Source organism: Bidens hawaiensis, unplaced genomic scaffold (genome assembly GCF_021521415.1).
Source record: "Bidens hawaiensis isolate Kalapana, Puna unplaced genomic scaffold, B.hawaiensis_p1.1 tig00048895_1, whole genome shotgun sequence".
Taxonomy (NCBI): domain Eukaryota; kingdom Viridiplantae; phylum Streptophyta; class Magnoliopsida; order Asterales; family Asteraceae; genus Bidens; species Bidens hawaiensis.
In genome coordinates this window covers 14,150-35,166 of record NW_027498735.1, presented here as the reverse complement: position 1 = coordinate 35,166, position 21,017 = coordinate 14,150, and the positions used below count along the sequence as shown (strand labels likewise).

The 21,017-nt window shown below is 42.5% G+C and overlaps 1 pseudogene across 1 annotated transcript in view; it reads left to right on the top strand.

The window, feature by feature from the left end:
• LOC143597703 (uncharacterized) overlaps nucleotides 1–20,562 on the top strand; it is a 32,479-nt pseudogene extending 11,917 nt beyond the window's left edge. Inside the window, exons 3-4 of the transcript XR_013146978.1 lie at nucleotides 15,741–15,972; nucleotides 19,648–20,562. The product of XR_013146978.1 is annotated as an uncharacterized LOC143597703 (transcript). The remainder of the gene's footprint in view (nucleotides 1–15,740; nucleotides 15,973–19,647) is intronic.
• The last annotated feature ends 455 nt before the right edge of the window (nucleotides 20,563–21,017 follow it).

Genomic DNA, 21,017 nt, shown 5'->3' with positions numbered 1-21,017 from the left:
AGAAAAAGGTATTATGGGTCACCAATAATTGCTCACATACTCAAATTATTGTTATTTTACGAAGTTGAATTGTCACTTTTTATTTACTTTTTAGGAAAAAAGAAAGATGATTTTATGTGTTGCAATTATGTAAATATTGTGTTGTTAGTAATATGGACAAGACTTGCTTCATATATTCAAATGATGTGTTGGTTTCATTATTTTGTTGTGTTGGTTTCTTTATTTTGGTGTTGTGCTGGTTTCATCATTTTATTTGTGTTGAATTCATCATTCTGTTGTGTTGGTTTTATCAATTATTGTGCGGGTTTAACATTTAGTTATATTTGTAACTTGTGGAATACAAGTAACAGTCTAAATTATAATAATTTGCTAACAAAAATACATTGAGCTGAAAATAGATTTCTTGGTGTTGTTATGTTTGATGTTCATGATTCATGACAGTTTATTGTAATATTACAAAGCATTTTTAGCACACGTGTGAATTATATCAACACTTTTGTTTGTGAAGAAGTATAACAACACATTGAAAACAAAACAAATAATGAAATAAAAGATCTAAAAAATACTTATCCAAATAAGCAACATTTATATGATCAACACAATCCTTTATTTAACCAACACATTTCATTTATCATTTTACAATGCAAACACACAATAAGAAGAAAAAAAAAGATTGAAGAAGGCGTATGATGAAGAACAATGGCGAGTTATATGAATCAGTTTTGAAAAATTTTAAAATTGCATGACAATAGGGATATGATAATCTGTCAATTTTAAAAGGCTTTAAATAATTTCCTTAAATATTGAATGTTGCCAAAGACAAAAATACCCTTATTGAGACATTAATTTATGAATGTGCAATTTTTTTAATTGGTTTCCATCGTTCTCACCAAAAAATCCATTTCTATTTGATCCTACCTCAATGGTTATAATACATATTTGTAACAACGTATTCCAAGTTTAACCAGGCAAATTCAAGTTCTAAACTGAACATAACCATTAAAATCAAGATGTCGGGTTCTCAAACCGCCCAACTTGCTTCCATTTGAACAATTTAGTCGATGTCAACGGTGTTCAAATTTCCGTAGTATGGAAGAATAGTTGATGTGCCAAGAAAGGTCCAATTTTTAGTGCATTAATATTTGTAGAAAATTCTCTTTAGATTGGCTAGGTGGGATGACCATGTCTTTCTATTTAATTCAACAATTTTGAATTGGTACTTTCTTGCTAGATTTTAGTCAAATTCTCATCACACCAAGTGTACACAACCACCAGACCAAACACATTTCTGATTTTAGTCAAATTCTGTTTTTTTATAATATTCAAATAAACACATTTTTAAATACCAACTCAACTTTAAATTTGTCACACCGATAAGTATTTATTTTATTTATAAATTCACACCAAGTCAAAATTTTCATTTAAGACGTCCTAGCCGATGTTTCATGAGTTTGGATATATAGAAACGAATTTTGTTGTATTGAAGCCAAAAGTGATTTCCTAGGAGATTGACAATGAAGTTTCTTTTTTTTTTTAGATCCAAAATTAATTTAAATTTGTAAACATTAAATTGGAATAACCCAAGTTGCAACAAACATTTCTTACCCATTTCGAAAAGAGTATTTGCGACAGATAGAATCCGATCGTAACTCTTTGTGACAGATTACAACAGATAAATAGTTTTGGTTTTTTACAATATCCAACTAATACACTAAAATGTGTTTCATTGTGTGAATTGTAGAAAGCTGTAATACATGCCGGTTCAGAGATTTCGTAAGAATTCAAGGGTCCAGGACGAGTAGAATAAGTAAGCCCCTAAATCAAAACCGACCTAGCTTGAACTCGATTTCTCTACAAATCAAGTCATATTGGCTCGAACTGTAAACCTCTGCATTGTCTTAAAATGTTTTTCCCACTTCATCAACTAAACGTTGGTCTGTAGTAAATGTTTGTATAAATTAAATATACTATTTAATTAACGTATGCGGTATGCGTAAATTCTTTCAAAATTTCTAGCCCCCGGAAGATTAGATCTCTGGTCGCTCTCCTACCTCGTCCATTTGTTGGGTCAGCCTTTTCACCAGGACGGGACACATGCCTTTGAATGAGAGGTATACTGGCCATTTTGGATTTACACTCGATCTAATTACGAATTATATTATGCAAAGCTCATATAAATAACCATACAACATATGTATTTATAGTTATGCACAAAAACCATGGGAAGCCTTGGGGGGAGAGGGAAATGTGGGTGACCGGTCGGGGCACGTTTTTTTTGTCTGACACAAAATTTTTTAAAAATTCCCGACGTTATATACATATATTTTTAGATATCCGAACACTTAAAGACCATTGTCATTACCATGCATTATTTTGTTAATTCTTATGTTTATTGCTATAACAATTTAATCGTCGTTTGAAAAAAGTGGTTTACAACATTTTGTTTAAGGCCTAAGGTCATATTTTTTCCGGCTGAGCCGAGACATATGAATTCTCAGAACTGCTACTACACAAAACAACAAAACGCAATAAATAATTTTACATCTATGCATAATAACATACGATTATGTATTAATTACACAATATATATTACCTAATTAAGCACACAAATTGCATAATGACAAATATATATTACATATTTATCCACACAATAATCATTGATTTTTTTTATAAATTCTTTTAAAAAAAAGTTACGTAAAGCATTACTATACTAAAATCAAACCTAAACATTATCTGCTCGACCACTCCTAAAATCACAACACTTATATGATTTGAACCCACATCAACTATTGGTTAGGGAACAAACCACTTTATCTACTGACATTAAATTGAAAATTTTTTTTGCACTATGATATAACGTTTCAGTTTCCCTTTTCTTATAAAATTGCATTTTATAAAACCTGTTTGAGCTAATAAATAATGTAAACAAGTTTAAGTAAAATAATTCATCAAAGAGAGTTGAAGAGGTAGGTCCCAGCAGAGCCCAGTTGGACCCGCAAGACTCACCTTGAACAGGGACGTCTGCGCAATGACCAACTGCTCCAGCAGGACCCACCATGCTCAAATAACCTTACGCGCAGTACGCCAGCTGTACCCGCAGGGAAAGCCTCCCAATGGTGAAGTACCCCGCCTGTTCCCGCAGCTGCGGATACAAGCCATCAGGGAAGGCTACCCGCACTAACAGCAAGGCTACACGCACAAGGCATTAGCTACTTCAGTAGTCACATGAAGGAATGAGCAAGGCGGGAATACTCCCGCCCAAATGAGCCAGTCCGTATGCTTCTGGAAGGTCTTTCGTACTATACCTACTAAGGTATGGGCGGAACAGACAAATTGACCAGAGCAGCCCATGAACCAATCACAGGGTGACAGCTCACCGACAACAATACGAGGAGGAGCACCCTCTAGTACTGTTTGTCACTATTAGCCGCTGCCTACTCACCAACCCTTATGAGGGGACGTGCGCAGCCTACAGTTGGTGGAACAGTGCGTAGCCGGCAGTAAAGGAACAGTATACAGCCGACCTTTACTGTTGGCCGTAGCCTATCCACCAACCAGCATGGCCTGTGCGCAGTCCACTGTTGGTGGAACAGGAATACTATTCAGCCGGCTGTACCTTCTAGAAAACCTACATTCGGCTATAAATACTCCAACACCTTGGAATGGTAAGGACATCATCTGATATCTCAATCTTATCTAGCAATCTCTTAATATACACTTATATTCAGAGCAATCTAGTCTGATTCTCACGCCGGAGGGTGGTCACAAGGAGGACCCCCCCCCCTTCTCAGTGACGAGCTTACGGTGTCTGTTTTGCAGGTCTCCAGAAGAACAACCTTCTCTGCTGGACCTCATCCCCGTGGGAAACATTACTTAACCCCCAGATTATCTATAATCTGCCCGTGGGTTCACTTAGTGTTTCTTCATTGGCGCCATCCGTGCATAAAAGCTAGAACTAATTTAGTTTTTTCAAAATTTCTGAAGAAATGGTTAACGTTACTCCGGTCCTAAGGCCAGTAACCGACCAAGAAACCCCGGTAACCACAACACCAGCAACTGGGGGGAACACCGGCGGTTATACAATTCTTACGAACACTACCCCGACTACCCAAGCCGGGGCAAGTGCAGTAAATATTCCACTGGGGTTCACAGATGCCGAGTTGGAAAAACGAACGAGGGTCCCTCGCCAAACACTAGATCAAGTGAAGGCGTGGGCCGAAGCACGTCAGAGAGAGTTCCAAGCTGAATTGGACGAACGCTTGCGTTCAGTTCAACAGGCTGACGAATTCGGCAGTACTCGCCAACATCTCAATATGAACAGCGAGGGCGAGTACTCAGACGACGAGAGGGAAGAATCCGATACCGACGCAAACCCTCGCCATAAGGCGAAAGGGAAGCGTAAGGAAACGGACTTCCAGCCGAAAAGGAATTTTGGGGAAGCTTTTAAACCAACGAATGCGGAGAGAAACCCGCGTGACTTCTCCAAAACCTTTAGGCCAACTGCTACAAATACAGGAAAGTCAAAGTTCGCAAGGGACATTGCGGAAGCAATCGCCCCGAGAAGTGCCAAACAAATGTCCAACATTGGCACTTATGATGGTCTATCCGACCCAGACGACCACTTGAACAGATTCATTGCGGGGGCAACCGTCAGTAACTGGACGGAACCCACGTGGTGTTGTATGTTCCAGATGACTCTGGTTGGAGCGGCCAGGGCATGGTTCGATCGTTTACCGGTCCACCACATATATGACTGGGCGGACTTTCAGAACAAGTTCAGCCAGCACTTCAGCCAACAGAGGAAATACACTGAAGAACAGTGGACGATCCTCAACTGCGTTAGAGAGGAGGATGAATCTTTACTAGACTTCATCACCCGCTTCAACTCCAAAAAGCTAAGTCTCGGCAACATAAGTGAAGATCTGGTTCGCGCCGCTTTCATCCAAGGCGCCGAATACCCAGAGCTTATCCGCACATTGACGGGTAAGGATGGCATGCCATCAACATGGGATGCCATCATGACGGCGGCCAAGCACTTTGCCGAGACGGAGAAGCAACTGGGAAGGGATCTTCCCCAGAGTACACACCTCTACACGCAGAGGACAAGAGAGAACAATGTTCGGATCGCCCGGCAGAACAAAAAGAGGAAGCTAGGTATCTGGCAGTCAAGGGTAAACTTTGACACCTCATCCAGCTCCTACCCTCTTGTTGGCGGAAGAAGTCACACACACCCTTCAAGCCAAAAGCACCGGTGGACGCCACTCACCAAAAGCGTCACGGAGATATTTGCCACTGAAAAGCTACCATGGCCAAAACCTCCAATGATCCGACAGCGACCTAATGCGGATCAGAGCAAATCCTGTGACTTCCACGGGACAAAAGGTAATGGTACAGAAGAGTGCACATCCTTGAAGGATATTGTTGAAGCATTCGTCAAGGATGAAAGACTGTCACACCTGGTGGCATCAATCAAGAAGGGAGGAAGGAACGACAACCGGTACCGAGGCAACGGACGAAAGCCCGTGGACATCAGCATCAACATGGTTCATGGTAACATCAGAGGAAGAAAAAGGCGAACGCCAGAACCATGTGCGTGGAAGGAAGCTGAGGTGCGCTTCCCGCGAGTGCCAGGAGGACCCAGCAAAGAAGGCCTTATCGTCATCAAAAGCCAGCTGGGGCACTACATTACTTTTCGCACTCTTGCTGACAATGGCGCCTCGTCAACGGTGATGTACAGGCAGTTCTTCGACAAGCTAGATGACGAAGATAAAGAACGCCTGGAAACGATCTGCGCCTCGATGGAAGGGTTTGATGGCAGCACAAACACCCCCCTGGGTATCCTATCTTTCCCCGTCACTCTTACGGATGGGAAACACTCCTGCACAGAAGATGTGGACTTTGTCGTGATGAGGAAGCCACACCACACATACGACATTCTCTTCGGGAGAGACGGGATGGCAAGATTCAACGCCGTGGTATCCTCAGTCCACGGCATGATGGGATGGCCAACAGCTGAGGGTGTAGCGATGATCACCGGCATTCCCCAGGTATGCATCGCATCTGTCTCATCTAAACCCAAACCAAAGATGGCTAAACCAACCATCACCGAACCAGAAAGATGGGCCTTCAACGGCAAGTACCCTGACCAGGCCGTCTCCATTGGCCCAACAATTGTTGATCCTACACGCACCTTACTCAAGCGCTTATTACAAAAAAACGCTGACATCTTCGCGTGGACACCAGCTGACTTGACTGGTGTACCCCGAAGTAAGGCAGAGCATAAGCTCAAATGCGATCCGGCTGTTACGCCGATCGTACAAAAGCGCAGAGTAATGGGGCCAGAACAAACTAACGCGTGTAGAACCCAAGTTAAGGAACTCCTTGACGCAGGCATCGTACGCGTTAGTAGATATCAAACTTGGGTTGCAAATCCCGTTATGGTACCGAAGAATAACAAACAATGGCGCATGTGCATAGATTTCAAGGACTTGAACAAAGCATGCCCCAAAGATTGTTATCCGTTACCCGAAATTGATCTAAAGGTGGACTCGTTGGCACCGTTCCGCCTTAAATGCTTCCTGGACGCGTATAAGGGGTACCATCAAATACACATGGCCGTTGATGATCAGGACAAAACCGCTTTTCGGACGCCCGATGGCACATTTTGTTACCAAATGATGCCATTCGGACTTAAGAATGCCGGGTCCACATACCAACGCCTGATGGACAACCAGTTTCATACCCAAATTGGGAGGAACTTGGAAGTCTACATGGATGACTTGGTCATCAAAAGCCCTGACCCAGAAGCGATGTTGAAAGACATCGAAGAAACTTTCAACACGCTCAGGAAGATAAACATGAAGCTCAACCCGAGCAAATGTGCCTTTGGAATGGAAGAAGGGAAGTTCTTGGGGGTCATCGTCACTAAAGATGGCTTCAGAGCGAACCCTGAAAAGGTCGAAGCCATTATCAAAATGGAATCACCTACTACCATCAAACAGTCTCAGACGCTGAATGGACGACTAGTGGCACTTAATCGCTTTTTGGCAAACCACGCGGATAAGTCGTTTCCCTTCGTGTCAACGTTGAGAAACTGTTTAAAGAAAACGCACTTCCGCTGGACACCAGAAGCGGAAGCAGCTTTTCAGGAGATTCGGTCACGCTTGATCGAACTCCCAACACTCACAGCACCAGAAGCGGGAGAGGAATTAATCCTATACCTTTCCGCAACAGATAGAGCAACCGGGGCAGTCCTGCTAGTAGAGCGAAAAGGCATCCAGATGCCAATCTATTATGTCAGCCGTATCCTAACAGATGTAGAAACCCGGTACTCTACCCTCGAAAAATTAGTCTTAGCACTTATACACGCTTCACGCAGGTTAAGACGATATTTCCAGGGTCACCCAATCACCATTCTCTCCAACTTCAAACTTGCAAACGTTCTAGGCAAACCCGAGTTATCGGGACGCCTAGCCAAATGGGCAATTGAGTTGGGAGAATACGCGATAAAGTATAAGCCAAGACCAGCCATAAAAGGCCAGGTTCTGGCCGACTTTATTGCAGAAGTGCCTGCATCGCGGGAAAAAGAGTGCCAGGAAGAGGCTCAACCCTCTCCAGCACAAAACATCAATGATGTCTGGCGACTCTACACTGATGGGGCAGCCAATAACGAGGGTTCAGGCGCAGGGCTGAAACTAACCAACCCAGCAGGCCAAGAATACACTTACGCCATTCGACTGGATTTTCCAAGTACGAATAACGAAGCCGAGTATGAGGCATTCTTGGCTGAGCTGAGAATTGCGCATAAGATGGGAGTGAAAAACTTGGAAGCCCACGTGGATTCCATGTTAGTAGCCAATCAAATCAACGGGACGTACACGGCCGTGAACGACACAATGGCCCTGTACCTCGCACAAGCAAAATCCCTTATGCGCGATTTCAATGACTGCAAAGTCATACACGTCAAGCAAAGTGAAAACAAATCTGCGGATGCGTTAAGCAAGCTTGCATCATTAGCCTTCACCCACTTAGGAAAGGATATCCGCATTGAACTCCTCGAGACACCTTCGGTCCCGCACAAGGAAATTTGTGTCATCCAAACCGGCACGGAAACGTGGATGACACCAATAATAAAATACCTTGCGGCAGGTACACTCCCAGAATCCAAAACACAGGCAAGAAAACTACGCTGTAAAGCACTGAATTATCAACTCATCGATGACATCCTTTACAGACGTAACTTTCTTGGCCCACTCTTAAGATGCGTGGACAACCAAGATGCTGACTACCTCCTAAGGGAAGTACACGAAGGCATCTGTGGAGTACACGCAGGTCCCCGCGCTGTTGTAGCTAAGCTAAACAACGCGGGATACTTTTGGCCGGGGATGCATACGGATGCACTGGCATACATCAGAAAATGCAGGTCTTGCCAGCTTTACGCACCCAACACGCACCGCCCGAAGAATGAACTTGTTCCAGTCACTTCTTCATGGCCATTTCAGAAGTGGGCCATCGATGTGACAGGCCCATTTCCTACAGCAGCAGGAAATGTTCAGTTCCTAGTGGTAGCCATCGACTACTTCACCAAGTGGATAGAAGCAAAACCCTTAGCCCAAACAACCGCAAAACATATCAAAAAATTTATTTGGGAATTTATTATTTGTCGTTTTGGACTTCCACAGAATTTGGTGAGCGATAACGGCACCAACTTTGCTGACAAGAAGCTACAACAGTGGCTGAAAGAACTTCAAGTCACCCACACCTTTACCTCAGTGGCACACCCGCAAGGTAATGGTGAGGTGGAAAGAGCAAATAAGAGCATCGTCGAAGGCATCAAGAAAAGACTCTTGGAACACAGATCCGGCTGGGTGGACGAGCTTCCGCACGTCCTTTGGGCAAACAGAATGCTGAAGAAGGCCAGTACGGGAGAAACCCCGTTCAGCCTCACTTATGGCACGGAAGCTATGGTCCCGGTCGAAATTGGTTTACCCTCACCAAGGATCTTGATTCAGCCAGAAGACAATGATGCGGAAAGACGGTTGGATCTTATGCTGACCGAGGAACGCAGAGACTTAGCCGCAGTGCGTGAAGAGAACTACAAGCGACAAATGCAAAAGTACTACAACACGCGGGTAAAACTCTGCAACTTCAATGTAGGAGACTACATACTGCGTAACAACGAGGCTTCGAACCAAGAACGCCCAGGAAAGCTGGCCCCGGTCTGGGAAGGGCCATACATTATCAAAGAAGTCCTGGGAAAGGGCGCGTACCGGCTCGAAAGGCTCGATGGCACTCCCATCCCAAGAACATGGAATGGAGCTCAATTACGCAAATGTTATATGTAGATCAATTCCAAACTTGTAAAGAAAAGGCCTAGAGCCACTTCTAATGGAAATGATTCTCCTTTCACAATGTGTTAACTTTACCTTTATACTTATGAACTTCCCACACTGGTGCTGGTATTCACCGCATAAATGGGGGAAGAAGTAAGTCGTTACGTGTGGAAGGCGGCAAAACCCGCATAAACACAACGCTAAAAATAAGGAAAACCTACACGCAGGTCAGATGTAAGTAAAGTTTAGCCATCCTTGTAAGTGCAAGTGACGGTCTTACCCGCACAATCACGAACAAGGAAGCAAAACTTCAACCTATCATCTACCACGTTCAAAGGTTAATTTATCCTAAAAAAGGATGAGGAAAACCTACACGCAGGTCAGATATGGGTAAAGTTTAGCCATCCTACTAAGTGCAAGTGACGGTCCTACCCGCACAATCACGAAAGAGGAAGCAAAACTTCACACCTATTATCTACCACGTTCAAAGGTTAACTTATTCTAAAACACTTGGAAAATTGCTAATTTAAACTAAAGTATGCAAGTCATAACGTTTATAAAGCAAGGAATCCAATGAAAGAAGCGGTCTTAGCCGCACAAAGATTTATATTTCATAAATATTCATTACAAGAATGGCCGGGTAACTACCCGCCTACAAGAAAATAAATCTATACAAACTAAATCTATCCTAGCAGCGGGAAGGGATCTTCAGGATCAGGCTTCAGGGCCACTTCCACTTGGACCAGCGCCATCAGTAGAGCGTGGCAGTTCAAGGAAAGCCTTAAGGATAGCTAGCCCATCATCAGCAGCAGCAACTTCATTCACCTTCTCCACCACCGGATGCGGGAAGGCAGCATACTGGTTCACTGCTTGGTCGTAAATAGCTTCAGTATCCACATTATACAAAGGGAAGTTGGAAGGCGGGACGCCTTTCTCAACGAACCCTAGACCAAGCAGGAAGCCGGCCCGTTCCCCATCCTCGTGAGAAGCGTTGAGGGCTGCGCTCATAGCATCGTCGTAAGATGTCTCTGAGAAGACCCGATGCACAACCTACAAAAGAAAATATACAATTGTCAAAACCTTTTCTATTTACAAAGAAAAGCGTAAAGACAAGAAAAGCTTACCTGTGACAATGCTTCTCGAAGAAGCCATTCCTTGGCAACCAGAGCTTCCTGGAGTGCAGCTTGAGCTTCGTTACGGGCGCGATCGGCTTCACTCCTGTTAAGGTTGGCAAGCAACACTTCTTTAGCCGCAGTCTCTTCGACACCCTTTAGCTTACGCTCAGCATGGTCAAGCACCCCCCTCTGGTCCAAGATTTCTTGGAGCTTTTTGGCGTCTTCCATCGCCAAGGCATCATGAGCCTGCTGGAGAGCCTCTAATTTGGCTTTAAGTTCTTCATTCTCCACGCGTAGAGGCTCAGCAACAGCTTCAGCCTTGGTGGCCCTCTCGGTTGCGTTCCTCGCAGTTTCCTTAGCCAGCCGAAGCTGTTCATTAACAGCTTGGGCAGCCTTGGAACGGGCCTCGAGTCGAGCCTGAACTTCAACCTCGAGGGCCTTGAAGGCCTTCTCCTTCTCCGCAGCCACTGCGGCAAGTTTTTGGTTCTCCTCCCGGACAGCCCGCGCCTGAGCTACTTCCTTAAGGCGAACTGCTTTTAACTTGTCGTTTTCACGACAAAGCATCTCGACGCGCGGCTGCATCCGGGCCAGGAGAACCCGAAGCTCATTGGTTAGCCTACCCTCCTGGTAGCTAGCCATGGCTTCCCCCAACGCACCACTTGGAGCAGCGTGACGAGCCCATTCCACGCACTCCACAGGGGTGCGAAGGGTTGTTCCTCGGCGAATGTTCCATCGTGGAACATACACTTCATTGGAATCCGACACTGCAAAAAACAAAGCAGTTAGGAAAAAATGATAAAATATACATATATAAAATAGGCCAAAAGAACCCTACGCACCTGTAGGGTCAATAACAGGCCGATAGCCGCCGAACCCATCACCTGAACCCAACGGAAATCCATCCAAGAGGTCAGGCAGATGGGAAGGTGGCAGAGATTGGCGAGAAGCCCCACGCGTACCTGATGGGTCGGCCGTCGTTGCCGATGGCGGGGGCATAGTAGCAGCCGCCGCGGTCGCCGCCGCGGTCGGCGCAGCAATAGTAACCGCCGGCTCGGTGAAGGATGCTGTAAAAGTAGCACTCACAGCCGGCGGTGACGTCATCTCAGCTGGAACAGTCGGCTCAAAGGAGTGAGCAACTGAACCAGCGGAAGCAGGCGCAGGCGCCTGGGTCGACGCCTCAGGTAGGCTGACCAAGCCTACCGTCATTGGCGGAGAGGTACTCCTCTGCGCTCCACCCTGGAATGCGTCAACATCCACGCCTGCGTAAAGAAGAAAAGTGTTAATGATATTAAGCTATGAAGTAAAAAGACGAAGTTTGTACTTACGGGTTTTCTTGAGCCTAAAGGTACGGAGAGGCGGGGAAGAACCCGATGGAGCCGGCCTCTTTGCGCCGGTCACCGTCGTCTTCTTTGGCTCTCCGGAGGTGACAATCACAACCTCCGGAGCGGTGGTCTTATCACCACCGGGATTCCCCGCCACCTCTTCGCTCTCGGTCTCCGAATCAGACCGAGGCGCTGGATCGGCAGTGGAGGCCTTCTCCTTCCCCTTCCCTCCGGCAGCCTTCTTCTTCCGCACCAACGGAGGACCATCTGCGGATTCCTCATCAGAACATACGATTAAAGGAATTCCAGCAGAGGTTTCAACATTGAGGGGTCGAGGGTCGAATAGCGCCTTACCTGGCCGACGGGCGCTAAGGATCTCATGGCCTAGCGGATAGACCTCCACGAACCGATCCGCCGTTTGTTCTAGGATGGGCAACTCGTTCTCGTCTAGAGCGCGAGTACCCATCCGGGCGGGACCGTCAGCCTCCCGCGGATTAAGGAGCGACTGCAGGTCGTTCCCCTCTGAAATAAACAGGAAAAAAGTTAGAAGCAATTCAGAATCAACAATAAGAGACAAAGCATACTGTAAGGAACAGAGTTCGAACCGTATTCGAGGACGATTGAGATCTTTTGCGCATCGGCAGTCTTCCACACCCGGCTCATCCCCAGCATCACCATCCCGGACTCCGCAAACCGGTAAACCGGATATTGGACCCGAGATATCTTCGCAAACCATTCCGCCTCCTGGTAGTTGGAGGCGTGAAGGTTGGGAAGTGCTTGCCCGTTCTTGAATTTCATGGCAATGGGGATGGCGCGAGCGGATATGAAGAAGAACTCCCTCTTCCACGCGCGAAGACTGCGCTCGGTCGCGCAGATCTTTAAACCCTTAATCCGGGTTGTCAACGTGTACCACCCCTGGATGCACCTCCAAGTGTAGAAGGTCATCAGGCGGTCAACATAGGGCTCAACGCCCAGTATCCGGCACACCCACTCAAAGTGGCGAATCTTGGCGATCGCCATGGGGTGCAACTCGGTCAAATGAACACCGTGCCTCTCAAGGACACGGTAAACAAACTTTGTCAATGGGAACCTAAGATTCCCATAGACAAAGAATGCAGCATAAACCCCGATCTTGCCTCTGGGGGCATCGTATACCGTCTGGTGGGGTTCAGGAAACTCAGGCTCGAGAGACTCGAGCATGAACTTCCTGACGACGTACCGATACAGATCGCCAGGCAGAGCACACTGGCATTCGCCAGCAGTACTCTTGTCATCGACTGAAGATTCGAGATCACGAGACATCTTGCAAAAGAAGAAGAAAACGATTTCGGGAGAATGCTTGCCTGAAAAGGTGAGTATTCGCCGGAAATCGTAAAGAAGATGAAGAGAAGAGTGAAAGTGTGGATTACAAAGAACCCTCTCCCCCTTTATATACTAATCGCAATTAATGCGATGAAATTAATGCGGAAGAGAGAGAAAACGAAGGTGCAATGAAACTATGACACGTGGCAAAAAGCAAGCTGGCAACAGCTGTTGACAGGACGCATACCATTAATTTCGCGGCCACGCGCCCGAAAAATCGCGCCCACGCGCCTGAAAAAGCGTCTGGAATGACCATGTACTGTCACGTCACCATAACTTCCTGCACGTCCTGACACAGTCAGAAGAAACCGTCGCACGACGTTTCAGATGTTTGGACTGTTCCTATCTTTCCACCAACTCTTCGAATTTCGAAATTCAAAATTAAAAAAGATTCAAAAGTAAGCGGGAAAATACCCCTTACCTTGGCAACCAAGTAACCATAAGACGGGTGCGGGTACAGTGTCAAGGCAAAACCCTTCACATACTTAGCACCCGCAGGGAATTGAAGCCAGGAATACCTTGGAAATAAAGTAACCGTAAGACAAGTGCGGGTACAGTGTCAAGGCAAAACCCTTCACATACTTAGCACTCTGCAGGGAATTCAAACCAAGAAGGATCTTCTGGGCCATGCTTGTGGAAACGGGAATAACATCCCCGCATGACGGGAACGTCGAGAACTATATTGTTTGAAACTCCAAGATGGAATTGGTGGTTTTAGCATAATTGATCACTATGTTGAAAACTACCAAGACCCCATGGAGAATCCACACAAGTGGGACTCAACGCTCCTGATGTGCGAGGAGGTTACAAACCTACCCGCTTCATACCCAAAGATCAAGCAAAAAAGTCAGGAATTTCTGCGTGACATCAGGAAAACCGCGGGAAGAATCACCACGGAAAACCTAAAAACTAAACCCTTTTTCAAAACCCCTTGCTAAGTCCAAAAGTTCACCTCACTTATTAATAATTCATGAGAAGAACATTGGACTGGGGGGATATAACGTTTCAGTTTCCCTTTTCTTATAAAATTGCATTTTATAAAACCTGTTTGAGCTAATAAATAATGTAAACAAGTTTAAGTAAAATAATTCATCAAAGAGAGTTGAAGAGGTAGGTCCCAGCAGAGCCCAGTTGGACCCGCAAGACTCACCTTGAACAGGGACGTCTGCGCAATGACCAACTGCTCCAGCAGGACCCACCATGCTCAAATAACCTTACGCGCAGTACGCCAGCTGTACCCGCAGGGAAAGCCTCCCAATGGTGAAGTACCCCTCCTGTTCCCGCAGCTGCGGATACAAGCCATCAGGGAAGGCTACCCGCACTAACAGCAAGGCTACACGCACAAGGCATTAGCTACTTCAGTAGTCACATGAAGGAATGAGCAAGGCGGGAATACTCCCGCCCAAATGAGCCAGTCCGTATGCTTCTGGAAGGTCTTTCGTACTATACCTACTAAGGTATGGGCGGAACAGACAAATTGACCAGAGTAGCCCATGAACCAATCACAGGGTGACAGCTCACCGACAACAATACGAGGAGGAGCACCCTCTAGTACTGTTTGTCACTATTAGCCGCTGCCTACTCACCAACCCTTATGAGGGGACGTGCGCAGCCTACAGTTGGTGGAACAGTGCGTAGCCGGCAGTAAAGGAACAGTATACAGCCGACCTTTACTGTTGGCCGTAGCCTATCCACCAACCAGCATGGCCTGTGCGCAGTCCACTGTTGGTGGAACAGGAATACTATTCAGCCGGCTGTACCTTCTAGAAAACCTACCTTCGGCTATAAATACTCCAACACCTTGGAATGGTAAGGACATCATCTGATATCTCAGTCTTATCTAGCAATCTCTTAATATACACTTATATTCAGAGCAATCTAGTCTGATTCTCACGCTGGAGGGTGGTCACAAGGAGGAACCCCCCCCCCTTCTTAGTGACGAGCTTACGGTGTCTGTTTTGCAGGTCTCCAGAAGAACAACCTTCTCTGCTGGACCTCATCCCCGTGGGAAACATTACTTAACCCCCAGATTATCTATAATATGCCCGTGGGTTCACTTAGTGTTTCTTCAAGAGTTGATTCACTTTTTTTATAGACCAATAATCCTAAACTAAATATTTACCCACACACTGATTGAGTGGTGACAAAGACAAAATACTTAAAACACATGAGTTTAAAAGATAAGGTATTGAATTCAATTTATCCATAGATGATAAAGATTAAAAAAAATTATAAGTCATGTATTTACATATATACAAATTGTTTAAATTATATCTAGTCAAAGCAAAGCAAGCTTTTCTAAAATATATATATAAAAAAAGAAATACATTATTTAATAATATTCAAACTAAAAAAAGAAAAAGGGTTGGTTATAAATACAAATTTTGCATTACGCTTCAGCTTCCCGACCTACACATCCCTACACGCCAACTTCGTGTCTTTCCTCCTAATCCTCAAATGGCGTTCTCCTATTCATTCTCGCTACCTTTTTCTTCCTACTCATAATATTCTCATCCGACTCCAGTACCCTTTCTATATTTACACAACCTCAACTCACTCTTTAACAGCCAGAACAATAATATTACGGAGACAGGGTTGAGACGCTCCAGGATTGCCGTGTGCTTGGTTTGAGCTCACCGGACCCTCCATTCTGAAGAATATTTTCAACCCAATGCTGATCTGTTTCTCAACACTCCCTTGGATTCCAACTCCAATAAGTTTTCCTTGTTCAAATCGCTACCCAGGATTGCGGCTGTTAGGGTTTTTAAGGCTGTGGACTTGCCGGAGAGTGACGTGGCGGAGAGGGTTTTGACGTCCAGTAACTCGCCCAATGGGATTCAGGTAATAATAATTCTTATGTTTTGTTTTTTTTTTGTTTAAAGTGAATTGATGAAACTTTTTAATTACTTTTTTTTTCTTTTTTATCCCACTTTTCTCGTGTCTTAATTGGTTTATTTTATGTCTAGGTAACTATCTATATCGTGAATATAAAAGGACATAACGTATGTAATATAACTAATTATAGAAAACTAATTAATGTAATGTTATTGAGATATAATGAGAGGTTGCGTGCTAATATTTGTACGTTTTTTTTTAAAGTAAAATTTGTTTGATATTAAACAACTATGAATATGTTCTATTATTTATGTTATCGAGTGAAATTGTGTAATACAACTGAAATACAAAGTTTGTAAAGACATTGTCGGTTTTAACTAAGGGTGGCAAACCCAACCTAAATGGATTATTTTGGGTCAAGATGGATAAACTTTAAAAGTAAAATGGCTTATGATGGATCATAAAAATTCTTCAAGTGGGTCAGAATGAGTTGGAAATATAAAAGTGAGTTTCATTTATAGGTTAAAATGGGTCAAAACAAAATATCCAAGTTATCCAAAATTTATCTAATTCAAAATACCCAAACTATCACGTGCGAAATAAAACTCATCCGAAACCCAAAAAACGATCAAAACAAAACAAAAACCCCGAACCGACTAAAACGAAACAAAAACGAAACTGAACTGAAATAGAAAAACGACCAAAACGAAACAAAAAAACGGGAATGAAACCGAAAAACTGACCAAAACGAAACAAAAAAGCGAAATGCAACCGAAAAGCTAACCAAAACTAAACAAAAACACCGAATCGAACAAACCGAAACAAAACTGAATCGAAATAGAAAAACGACCAAAACGAAACAAAAAAACTGATATGAAACCGAAAAGTTGACCAAAACGAAACAAAAAAAAAACGAAATGCAACTGAAAAGCGGACCAAAACAAAACAAAAACACCGAACCGACCAAAACGAAACAAAAACACTGAATCGACCGAAACAAAACAAAAAAACAAAACGAAACTGAACCGAAATAGAAAAACGACCAAAACGAAACAAAAAAAAACGAAATGCAACTGAAACCTGACCAAAACAAAACAAAAACACTGAACCGACCAAAGCGAAACAAAAAAACCGAAACGAAACTGAACTGAAATAGAAAAACGACCAAAATGAAATAAAAAAACCGAATTGAAACTGAAAAACTGACCAAAAGGAACATAAAAAAACTAAATGCAATTTAAAAACTGGACCAAAACGAATCAAAAACACCGAACCGACCAAACGAAACAAAAAAACTGAAACGAAACTAAACCGAAATAGAAAAACGACCAAAACGATACAAAAAAACCGATATGAAACCGAAAAACTGACTAAAATGAAACAAAAAAAGCGAAATACAATAAAAAAGCTTACCAAAACGAAACATAAAAAATTGAAACGTAGCCGGCCAAAATAAAACAATTGAATCAAAATGAAAAAACTGACTAAAACAAAACAACACTGAAACCGAAAAAACCGAAAAATCGAAACAAAAATCATTGAAACCGAGCAGATACCGAAACCGATCGAAATGAAAAAAACAAAACTGAACCGAAAAAACCCGAAAAATTCGAATCTGAACCGGTACAAAAAGATTTTTTTTTATGAACGAGGATGATGGGGGAAACATTTTAGTTATTTTACATTTTGCGTTTTTTATTTATATTTTGAGTTATTTTTTTAATAGATTTTTTGATTATTGTTTTGAGGGTTTTTTAAAACCTTTTGTATGTCAACCTTCACTTGGGTCAAGATGGGTTAGTTTTACCCATCTTGACCCATATCCATCCTAACCCTCTATTTTAAAAATCCATCCTGACCCATACCCATTCTGACCCATCACCCAAATTCAACCCGACCCACTCCCATTGCCACCTCTAGTTTTAACCACGTCGGTTTGTGGTAGTGTACACAAAAAGACAACAATTTGAGAACTTTTAATAGATATAACCATTTTTATGATTGTGCGGTTAAATAACCATTTTTATATATGACGATTCAAACAATATTAATTATTATGTACTTAAATTGATTTTTCATTATAGTTAGCTTAAAAAGAAAAGTTGGTATTGGATCAACAAGAAAAATGTTGTGAAAATTAAGAATAAAGAAAAGGTTGTTGGTTGAGAAAGATAGTGTTGGTTAACTATGGGTGCCAACCGTTGAATAACCTATAACAATCATGAATATAAATGTGAAAATTAGAAAAGTGTCGCATTCATATATTGGTAAGCTGTAGCCATCATTTGGGTGAGATCGATCCACAACTCCTGAAGCAGAAATAAATGGCACTTTGTGGGGATGCATTTTCTCATTTTAATCATCACAAAATATAATAATGATTCAATTATTTCGAATTTTAATATTATAAAACAATTTTTCATACAAATTATAATTCTTATATTTAATGTCAAATTTTCATATCAATTGATTCAATTTATAGAGAAATAAAATAAAGTAGTTAGTGAAATCCAGATGAATGATTTTATTTTATTTATCTTATAGTCTAAAAAATAATAATAATAAAATTTACAACACGTAAGTTGCGTTTGTTTTCTATCGACCACATAAATCATTTCTCGATCGACCAGTAAATATTAAACCGAATGATTCTCAAAGTTAATGTATTCTATTCCTTCTGATGTGCAATTCGAATGTTTTGGTCGTACGTGTGTTTTATTCCTTATATCACTAGCATAATTAAGGTATAATAGTAAAATCCACTTATAGTAATCTCAAGTAGTCAAATATATTAATTGTCTATAATATTATCATTAATTCAATTTTATGTTGAAGCACGGCCAGTTTCAAAATATCATAGATTTTGTAAACAAATCTTTGCTATTAATGGCAGACTTCAAACATTTTCTTTATTTGATCCATTTTCAAAATACTTGTATAAATCAGAATACGAATACTATTCGTATGTTACACATTAAAAACAAAAAACAAGTATAATTTTATTTTTTGGATACATGCATGTGTGGATATTGACTGACTGCTTATACATAAAACCATTATAGATATCTTGGAGTATAATTTATATACACAGGATAAAGTCATAAAACCCATAAAAAGTTTGCCGTAAAATCAATTAACCTTTCTCAGAAAGTCGGCTAACATAGTTGACACGAAAATCCAACCAAGATTTCTTGAAAAGTCCTACAAAAGAAATGTTCTTAGTCAAGGGTAGAATAGTCAATTGACAACACCAGCTTATGCTTCTTTACCAACTTTTGCTTGTTTACCGTAGACTAAAACAAAATATAAAGAAAAGTATTTTTAAATTTTATATTTAATTACAAAGAATAATACTAATAAATTAACATTTAACTTGATATTAGGGCTTCATACCGTATCATCGGTCACTCTGTACGAAATAACATTTAACTTATGCTGTTTACCGTAGAATAAACTAATAAATGGATAAAGAATCATATGGCTGAGTTAGTTTAGCTGATAATGACTTTTTGTTATTGGATCACTTTGTACGAAATAACAAAATTACAATTCTTTATTTGCTAGCCGTTAACAAAATTTAACATCCAACTTGATATATTTTTTTGTTTTTTTTTAATTTTTTTTAGTAACTAATATTACTCTACCCTTACTAACTAACGTTAATGTTTGTTTTTTATATAGGGTTTATTGCAGTACTTCAATCTAGTGGAAGGTTGTTTAACCATGATCAAATCATACCAACAACAAAACAACTTCACCTACAACTGGATAGTCCGAACCCGGGTTGACGGGTACTGGTCAAACCCGCTCCAACCCAACCTCTTCATCCCGGGTCACTACATTGTCCCATCCGGGTCCTCTTACGGTGGTCTTAACGACCGCTTCAGCGTTGGAGACTTCAAAACCTCCGACGCCGCCCTCTCCCGCCTCTCCATGATCCCGGAACTTGACTCAGCGGGGTTCCGGGATCTCAACTCTGAGTAGGCTTTCCAAGCCCAACTCAAAATACGAAACGTGTATTATAACACGAAACGCATCCCGTTTTGCGTCGTGTCGGACCGGACTTATGAATTTCCACCGGGACGGTTTGGTGTCCCGGTGGCGGATATATCGAGTAAGGGGCCGTTGAGTGGGGTGAAATGCCGGCCGTGCAGGTCGGTGTTTTCGGGTAAATGGGCGGCTGCGGTCGTGAACGGGTTGGACCGGGGGTGGAGTTGGACGGAAAACGTTAACGGGACGTTGAAGCTATGTGATGGACGTGGTGCATGGGAACATGGGTGGGAAGATGTGTTTGATAAGGTTGTTGGGAAGAAACTGGCCGCGGCGAGGAAGAGGGTGTCGCGGTTGTCGTTTGATGATTGCGTTAAGGATTTTGAGTTCATGAAACGGCGGTCAGCGGTGTGGGATGTGCCGCCGGCTGCGGAGGTTTGTGAGCCGGTGAGATAGGTAGAAGATATATAGTTGGTAAATGTTAATATTTACAGGAGGAACAGATTAGAGGTTATACCAATGTTTTGATATTAATTGGTGAAAGGAATTATTGAATTGAATAAATGAATGATCAAGTTTATTGGCTTAATGGGCTAATTAGGGGTATGGGAGCGGTGTTTTCGGTTACGTATATAAAACAAAATATTATGGGTATGTTAAAACTTTTATTTTTATTGTACATTCATGTAAATAGTAAATTTTTTTACTTTACATGCATGTGAATGAAACAATTAGTTTTTTTTTACTATACATTCATGTAAATAAAATAGGAAGAGAAATCTGCAATTTGCCTCCCTGGTTTATATCGTCGCTGGATGGGTTAACCACTGAAAACGAAATTGCGAATGTTCTGTCACTGTGAAATTTTGGCGGGACAGTCTGTGCCTTTGTCGTCAGTTGACCGTGAGTTGACTGATAAAAAACGTTGAAATGACCATTTTACCCCTGAGCCTATAATTAATTCTAAAACTAAATATCTGACTTTCGTGTAGAGGGTGGGGTTCGAAACCCCCAGAGGTACCTCTGGTTGAACAACATACAACACCAACTATTTAAACTGA